General features: G+C 42.5%; 1 long non-coding RNA gene across 1 annotated transcript; it reads left to right on the top strand.

Moving 5' to 3' along the window:
• Nucleotides 1–288: 288 nt before the first annotated feature.
• LOC112077314 (uncharacterized) lies at nt 289–3,233 on the top strand. The gene is made up of 2 exons (XR_002895399.2): nt 289–2,014; nt 2,174–3,233. It is a non-coding gene; the product is annotated as an uncharacterized lncRNA (long non-coding RNA).
• The last annotated feature ends 5,206 nt before the right edge of the window (nt 3,234–8,439 follow it).

Below are 8,439 nucleotides of genomic sequence, written 5' to 3'. Positions count from 1 at the left end.
TGCCAYCTGGAGGGTGTTGTCTGAACAGGTATAAAGATAAGGATGRTRATTTGCTGCCCMCTGGAGGGTGATGTCTGAACAGGCATAAAGACAAGRATGGTGATTTACTGCTACCTGCAGTTATGRTATGTTTCCTCACGGGTATAATTCATTGGCTGATCCCTCCTGGTGACCTGGATGGAGTTGTGTTCCTTCCTTAAACTTTCAGACGCATGTAATTGTGCCACCGCACACGCTCTCAACGCCTGTGTGTTGCACCGGCACAATCTCAAGAGTCTGATCGTTGTAGCCCCTCCCACCTCAAAATAATTGACTTTGTATGACCCCCAGGCTTGTCGCGATGAATCGCTTACTCAGGGAGGGAGGAGATGTTTCTAACAATGGATCAAATTGTTAAAATTAGTCAATCACATTTACAGAATGTAAACGCTACAGCAAGGCTTTGGTGAGAAAAATGTAGGAAAAAATGTAAACAACTTTTTTCCACAAAGCGTTAGAACTACAAAGCTGACGCTGGCTAACTAGCTTATTTTCATTGAAATAGCATGGCTGGTTAGCTAGCTAGCAATAGTCTTCTGTCTAGCCTCTAACTAATGGTTGTTACGTTGTGGAACAGAATAGTTCTTTGTACTTGTAATTTGGTTGAGACTAACATTAGTTTAGAAGGTCATTGTTTACTTTGTGTATATTTGTTGTGTAATTGGTTGGCTTTGCCAGTTAGGAAGCTGAGATGTATTTGCTCAAGTTGGCTATCTTAGCTGTTAGCTAATGTTTTAGTAGAACGGGCTAATTCCCTGCAGAATCTAGACAATGGAGAATGGGGAATAAGATCTTCAAAAGTTATTCTGCTGTCCCCATAGGATAACTTTCTGAAGAACCCTTTTGTTTCCAAGTAGAACCCTTTGTGTTCCAAGTAGAACCATTTGGGGTTCCACGTAGAACCCTTTCCACAGAGTGTTCTACATGGAACCCAAAATGGTTCTACCTGGAACCAAAAATGGTTCTACTATGGGGACAGCTGAAGAACCCTTTTGGAACCCTTCTTTCTAAGAGTGGGTCTAGTTGTTGTTCTGATGGAACAAGGAGGACAAAAGCCTTGTTTGAATGAGAAAGCTAGAACAATAACAACTAGCTGTATCAGATAAACATGTTCGGGAAAAGCAGGGAGAGCGCAAGCTAGTAGTAGTAACATTATTTGAAACCTCACATGCTCATAATCTGTATCTGTGTTGTGTTTAAGCAATAAGGCACCTSAGGGGTTTGTTGTATATGAATAATATACCACGGCTAAGAGCTGTTCCTAGCACGACACAGCGCGGAGTGCCTGGATACAGCCCTTAGCCGTGGTATATTGGCCATATACCAAAACCCCAAGGTGCCTTATTGCTATTAAAAACAATTGCTATTACAACAGTGAACAAGTAATATTGACTCATACCCGTGGTATACGGTCTGATATTGTAACGGCTCTCGTTGGTGGTAGAAAGAGTAGACCACAGCGCAGCATGGAAAGTGTTCATGATTTTAATTTTAGAAAACACTCAAACAAAATAACTAAATCATAAATGAAAGCGCACAGTTCTGTCAGGGAAAAGTAACTAAACAGAAAACAAGATGCCACAAACTCAGGTGGAATACAGGCTGCCTAAGTATGATTCCCAATCAGAGACAACGATAGACAGCTGCCTCTGATTGGGAACCACACTCGGCCAAAAACAAAGAAACAGAAAACATAGATWTTCCCACCCGAGTCACACCCTGACCTAACCAAACATAGAGAATAATAAGGATCTCTAAGGTCAGGGCATGACAGTACCCMCCCCGAAGGTGTGGACTCCGGCCACAAACCTGAACCTATAGGGGAGGGTGCGGCAGGGCATCTACTCTSGGTGGGGGCTCCGGTGYGGGACGCAGACCACGCTCCGCTTGAGGCTCCCCCCACTTCGGTGGCGCCTTTGGTGCAGGGATTGTCGCTGGGGCCTCCGGACCGTAGATCGTCGTAAGGATCTCTAAGGTCAGGGCGTGACAGATATACCATGGCTTGCTATKTGTCTCATGTTGTAACTATCATCAACATGAACAAGACTGAATTCTGTTGAATTGTCAACTGGTCTAAATTCTAGGAAGATGTTGCTGTTCAGAATGACATGTTTATGACTGTTGATGTTCACAGGAATCTCCAAATGCTATGTAGAACGAGCACAACGGATGAAGGAGGGGGAGGAAAACGGACAGCTTCATTCTACCACACCTTCACCAAGTCATACAATGTTTACTTCATGAATAATTGTTACGTCAGAAATAAATACAGAATTATTTTAGTTTATTCTGTTTCTAATGTTTTTTATGCTGGATGTGAGTAATTTAGCAGGTCTATAGTATAATGTATTGTTTTGAAACAATTAATAAATAACTATTCAGTCAAAACTCAATTATTATTTTATGTTTGCGAAAATAATGTGTGTTTTGTGCTGTTACTTTTTACATAGTGAAACATTCTCAATAGCTTTGAGCTAGACTGATGGAGGAAATGTCAACTGTAAATGTCTANTATGTTTGCGAAAATAATGTGTGTTTTGTGCTGTTACTTTTTACATAGTGAAACATTCTCAATAGCTTTGAGCTAGACTGATGGAGGAAATGTCAACTGTAAATGTCTACTACCGTTTTTAAAATGTTGATTGAAATCAGCACCGTTTGAAATAGTTTGTTGCTACTGTCTAGAGATGAAAYGGGCAATATGGAATACATTGGAGGAGGAAGGGAGAATTAATGAGAAATCAGAACTTGGACAATGTAAAGGAATGAGTAGGTAAATGTACCGCCTATCAATTACAAAAGAAACGGTCCAGATGTAGCCTTAACATACCATTAGATATGTGCATGTTATGTACTGGACAGACGGCTAGCCAGCTATTCTTGTCACACCCTGGCCATAGAGAGGCTTTTAATTCTCTATTTTGGTTAGGACAGGGTATGACTAGGGTGGGCATTCTATGTTCGTTTTTCTATGTTTGTGTATTTCTATGTGTTTGGCCTGGTATGGTTCCCAATCAGAGGCAGCTGTCAATAGTTGTCTCTGAGAACCATACTTAGGTAACCTGTTCCCACCTGTGTGTGTGGGTAGTTCATTTCTGTTTAGTGTGTGTTGCACCTGACCGAGCTCTTTCGGTTATCTCTTTGTTGTTTTTGCATTTTAGTGTTCAGTTTCGAATAAACATGACGAACACTTACCACGCTGCGTTTTGGTCTTCACCTTCTTCCACCAACAGCCGTGACAATTCTCAAAAGATTGGATTACCAACTTGAGCGGTGACATCTCAGTTTGCAGCACATCGTCACATGGACATAGTTATACACTGAACAAAAATATAAATGCATCATGTAAAGTGTTATAAATAAAAGATGGCCGAAAATAAAAGATGGCCGAAAATAAAAGATGGCCGAAAATAAAAGATGGCCGACATTTTCAATGCGCACATTAAGCTTATTTCTCTGAAATGTTTCACCCTGGTCCTTCCTCCGCTGCCTCCTTAACAGTTTATAAATTCCTTTTAAGAAAACATTTTAATCCAGCCTTTGTGGTTTGGAAAGTATAGTGACTATTATTGCTTTAATTTATTTATCAAACAAAGTAGGTACTTTTCTCAAAACAATCCCATCTGTGGATGGGAAGTGTCATAATTTTTCATGGACTTAGTGCTTGATACTTCAGACAAGGAACAATGATGGATAGCTAATTAAAATAAGAAAATATCTTTTTGAATTATGGAACCGTTATGTGCTTTTTCTCCACATATAAATTATTTTAAAAAATCACAAAATGTGACATTAGCTACCAAATAAATTGTTTTTGGCAATAATCCAAAAACAACTCCAAACTTGCCATTCCTTACCCAACAGGCTGAACAGGTGTAATGAACTCGTGTAAAAATGCCCATAACAAGCCTTCTAATCACCTGTACATGAACACTGAACAGGTGTGCATTTACCTTAGTATGCTTTTTAACTATTTTAGTTTTAAAATTGTTATTCTTTTGTTGTTTTGTATCCTCTTATGATTCTGGAGTAGTAAATATTTCCATTTTTATTTTCATTGTTTTTTCCTAAGAAGTGCATTGTGTTGCATTCCTTGTCTGAAATGTGCTATATAAATAAAGCCTGATTTGATTTATTACTCTGTTCCACAATAAATTGCCTTTGGAATGACTCAGGTTCTTCCTCCACTGCAGCTTCCTTAACAATTTATTAATTCTTTGTAGAAACAATATTTTCATCCGGGCTTTGTGTCTTGGAAAAGGAAGTGACTATTATTAATACATGAATCTAACGATCAAACCGATGGGGTTTTGGAAAAGTAGGTACTTTAGTCAAAACACCCCCATCTAGTGGATGTATTGTGTCATTATAATGAGTAGGAAATCACTATTCAAGACGAAGGCTGGAGGAACATATTGTTTCTATAAAATAGTGAATAAACGATGGAAGGGATTTGTTTTCACATGGACTCATATAAAAAATTCTATACATCAAAATTGTATAGATTTTTGATGTATAGAAATTAAAAAAGATTGAGCTCTAGAATGACATTTGTTTGTCATCACAGAGAGTCTGTGTAGGGTCAGCCAGTCAGTCAGTTTGACCCTTTTCTGATATCAATGACAACAGAATCTGATTTTATTGCTCAAAGTAAAAAACATATATATATACATTATGAATTAACACAATAAAAATAGCATAAAAAACACAATTAGAGCCAAATATGGACAATGATTGAGGACACAGTATGGATCCCAAATCAGTCCACGGCCCAGAGGGACACATTTCACACATTTTCCCACTTTGGTGTGGCAAAGTCTAATGACCATTTTCATTAAGGTCCATGTCTGTGGGTAATGTTTTGGTGTGGCAAAGGTCTAATGACCATATTCATTAAGGTCCATGTCTGTGGGGTAATGTTTTTGGTTTGACAACCACTTGTAGGAGGAGCTAAATGTGGTTATCACTGGCATTGGTAATTTGAACAAAACAGGACTGAGGATATGCAATGTAATTTTGTATTATCAGGGAACAATCTTTGCCAATAAAGCAATTGATATATGTTATTAACTTGAGGTATGAAATAATGTATAAAAATAATTGGAGTGACATCTCTATGGGTCCACTTTGGGGGGTCATAGGTCATACCTGTATGCATTGTGGGGTATATTGATGAGACAGAATGGGTAGCATTGGGATGTGCTTTATTATCACATCGTACCATAGATGATAACTACAACAACTTCCCACAGAACAAGGAGACACATTGGAAAAGTTTCATAGAGTCGTCATGGATTCAGTGTAAAATCAGTCACAGCAGCCCATTTTCAAGTTGGCCGCCATTCAGTTCAATGTGGAGGAACTGAATAGATTTCTCAGGGCATAGATATGCCAGTGATAACCACATTTAGCTCCCTCCTACAAGTGGTTATCCTTTTAAGGATCGGACCCTTTTTTAAAAATTTTCGCCTGAAATGCAATACCCAAATCTAACTACTGAGGCTCAGGACCTGAAGCAAGGATATGCATATTATTGATACCATTTGAAAGGAAACACTTTGAAGTTTGTGGAAATGTGAAATTAACGTAGGAGATATAACACATTAGATCTGGTAAAATATAAGATGATACAAAGAAAAAACATTTTTGAAATGCAACAGAAAGGCCATTATATCATTTAGGAGTCTAGGCACAATATAGATTATGGCCACTAGATGGCAGCAGTGTATGTGCAAAGTTTAGAGTGATTCAATCATCCATTGCATTTCTGTTCAAAATGTTGTATCAAGACTGCCCAAATGTGCCTGGTTGGTTTATTAATAAATGTACAAGTTCATAACTGTGCATTCTCCTCAAACAATAGCATGGTATTATTTTCACTGTAAATAGCTACTGTAACTCCCCCTTCCTGGGTTGGCCCATCCTCTATGGCCCTCTGTAGTGGGTCCCCTGGTGGCCTCTGTAGGGAGCTAGGTGGATGTAGTGGGTCCTCTATGGCCCTCTGTAGGGAGCTAGGTGGATGTAGTGGTCCCTCTGGTGGCCCTCTGTTGGGAGTTAGGGATGTAGTGGGTCCCCCTGGTGGCCCTCTGTAGGGAGCTAGGTGGATGTAGTGGGTCCCCTGGTGGCCCTCTGTAGGGAGCTAGGTGGGTGCGTCACTTGAGTGGGTTGAGTTACTGACGTGATCTTCCTGTCTGGGTTGGCGCCCCCCTTGGTTTTTGTGCTGTGGTGGAGATCTTTTGTGGGCTATACTCGGCCTTGTCTCAGGATTGTAAGTTGGTGGTTGAAGATATCCTCTAGTGGTGTGGGGGCTGTGCTTTGGCAGAGTGGGTGGGGTTATATCCTTCCTGTTTGGCCCTGTCCGGGGGTATCATCGGATGGGGCCACAGTGTCTCCTGACCCCTCCTGTCTCAGCCTCCAGTATTTATGCTGCAGTAGTTTATGTGTCGGGGGGCTAGGGTCAGTTGGTTATACCTGGAGTACTTCTCCTATCTTATCCAGTGTCCTGTGTGAATTTAAGTATGCTCTCTCTAATTCTCTCGTTCTCTCTTTCTTTCTCTCTCTCGGAGAACCTGAGCCCTAGGACCATACGTCACGGCAAACCGGGCATGATGACTACTTGCTGTCCCCAGTCCACTGGCCTTGCTGCTGTTCAGTTTCAACTGTTCTGCCTGCTGTTATGGAACCCCTACCTGTTCAACTCTTAATGATCGGCTATGAAAAGCAACTGACTTTTATTCCTGATTATTATTTGACATGCTTGTCATTTATTGAAAATTTTTAAAATCTTGGCTCTCTCTAATCTCTCCTTCTCTCTTTCTTTCTCTCTCTCGGAGGACCGGAGCCCTAGTGACCATACGTCAGGACTACCGGGCATGATGATCCTTGCTGTCCCCAGTCCGCCTGGCCTGCTGCTATTCCAGTTTTCAACTGTTCTGCCTGCGGTTATGGAACCACTACCTGGTTCCCAGACCTGCTGTTTTCAATTCTTAATGATCGGCTGTGAAAGCCAACTGACATTTATTCCTGATTATTATTTGACATGCTTGTTCATTTATGAACATTTTGAAAATCTTGGCTCTCTCTAATTCTCTCCTTCTCTCTCTCTTCTCTCTCTCGGAGGACCCTGAAGCCCTGGGACCGTGCGTCGGGGCTGCCGGGCGTGATGGCTCCTTGCTGTCCCAGTCCACCTGGCTTGCTGCTATTCAGTTTCAGCTGTTCTGCCTGCGGTTATGGAACCGCCACCTGTCCGGACCTGCTATTTTCAACTCTTGATGGTTCGGCTATGAAAGCCAATGAAAATTATTCATGATTATTATTTGACCATGCTTGTCACTTATGAACATTTTGAACATCTTGGCATATTCTGTCTTAATGTCCACCCAGCACAGCCAAGAAGGACTGGCCACCCCTCATAGCCTGGTTCCTCTCTAGGTTTCTTCCTAGGTTTTGGCCTTTCTAGGGAGTTTTTCCTAGCCACCGTGCTTCTACACCTGCATTGCTTGCTGTTTGGGGTTTTAGGCTGGGTGTCTGTACAGCACTTTGAGATATTAGCTGATGTACAAGGGCTATATTAAAAATAAACTTGATTTGATTTGATTTGATGTAGTGGGTCCCCCTGGTGGCCGTGGGCGGGGTTGGCCCCCTCCCTGGGTCTGCCTCAGATCTCTGGCCTCCCCCCATATCCCTGGGGAAGGGAACTGGTGGTTGTTTGGCGCCCCTGGTGGCGTGGGCGGGGGTTGGCCCCCTCCCTGGGTTCTGCCTGCAGATCTCTGGCGCCCCCCATATCCTGCGGCGAAGGGAACTGGGTGGTTTTTGGCGCCCCCTGGGTGGCCGTGGGGGGGTTGTCCCCTTCTCTTGGGGGTACGGCGCCCCTCACTTGTTCGACGCTATCTCCCTGGACAGGGACCTGACTGGAGTTGTAGCTGGTGCCCCCTGGTGCCCGTGAGCGGAGGTAGGCACCCCCTCCGGGGTCGGGCCCCCCTCACCTGGGTCAGCTTCCAGCCCACCCGGCCCTCCCCCCATATCCCTGGGAAGGGAACTGCTGGATTTGCCCCGTGCTCGGGGGTCCGGCCCCCCTGTCTCTGAGGGAGACTAGACAGAGTTCTCCCAAGTATAGCATTAATATCACCTTAAATTCACACCTGAACAGGTGTAAATGAAAACACTGAACGGTGTAATGAACACTGATAGGTGTAATGAACACTAACAGGTGTTAATGAACACTGAACAGGTATGTACATGACACAACAGGGTGTAATGAACACTGAACGGTGTAATGAACACTGAACAGGTGTAATAACACACTGAAGGGTTGTAATGAACACTGAACAGCTGTAATGAACACTGAACGCGGTGTGTAATGAACACTGAACGGTGTAATGAACACTAACGGGTGAGTAA

This window comes from Salvelinus sp. IW2-2015, unplaced genomic scaffold (assembly GCF_002910315.2).
Source record: "Salvelinus sp. IW2-2015 unplaced genomic scaffold, ASM291031v2 Un_scaffold4453, whole genome shotgun sequence".
NCBI lineage: Eukaryota > Metazoa > Chordata > Actinopteri > Salmoniformes > Salmonidae > Salvelinus > Salvelinus sp. IW2-2015.
This window is presented reverse-complemented; position numbering and strand designations above follow the sequence as displayed.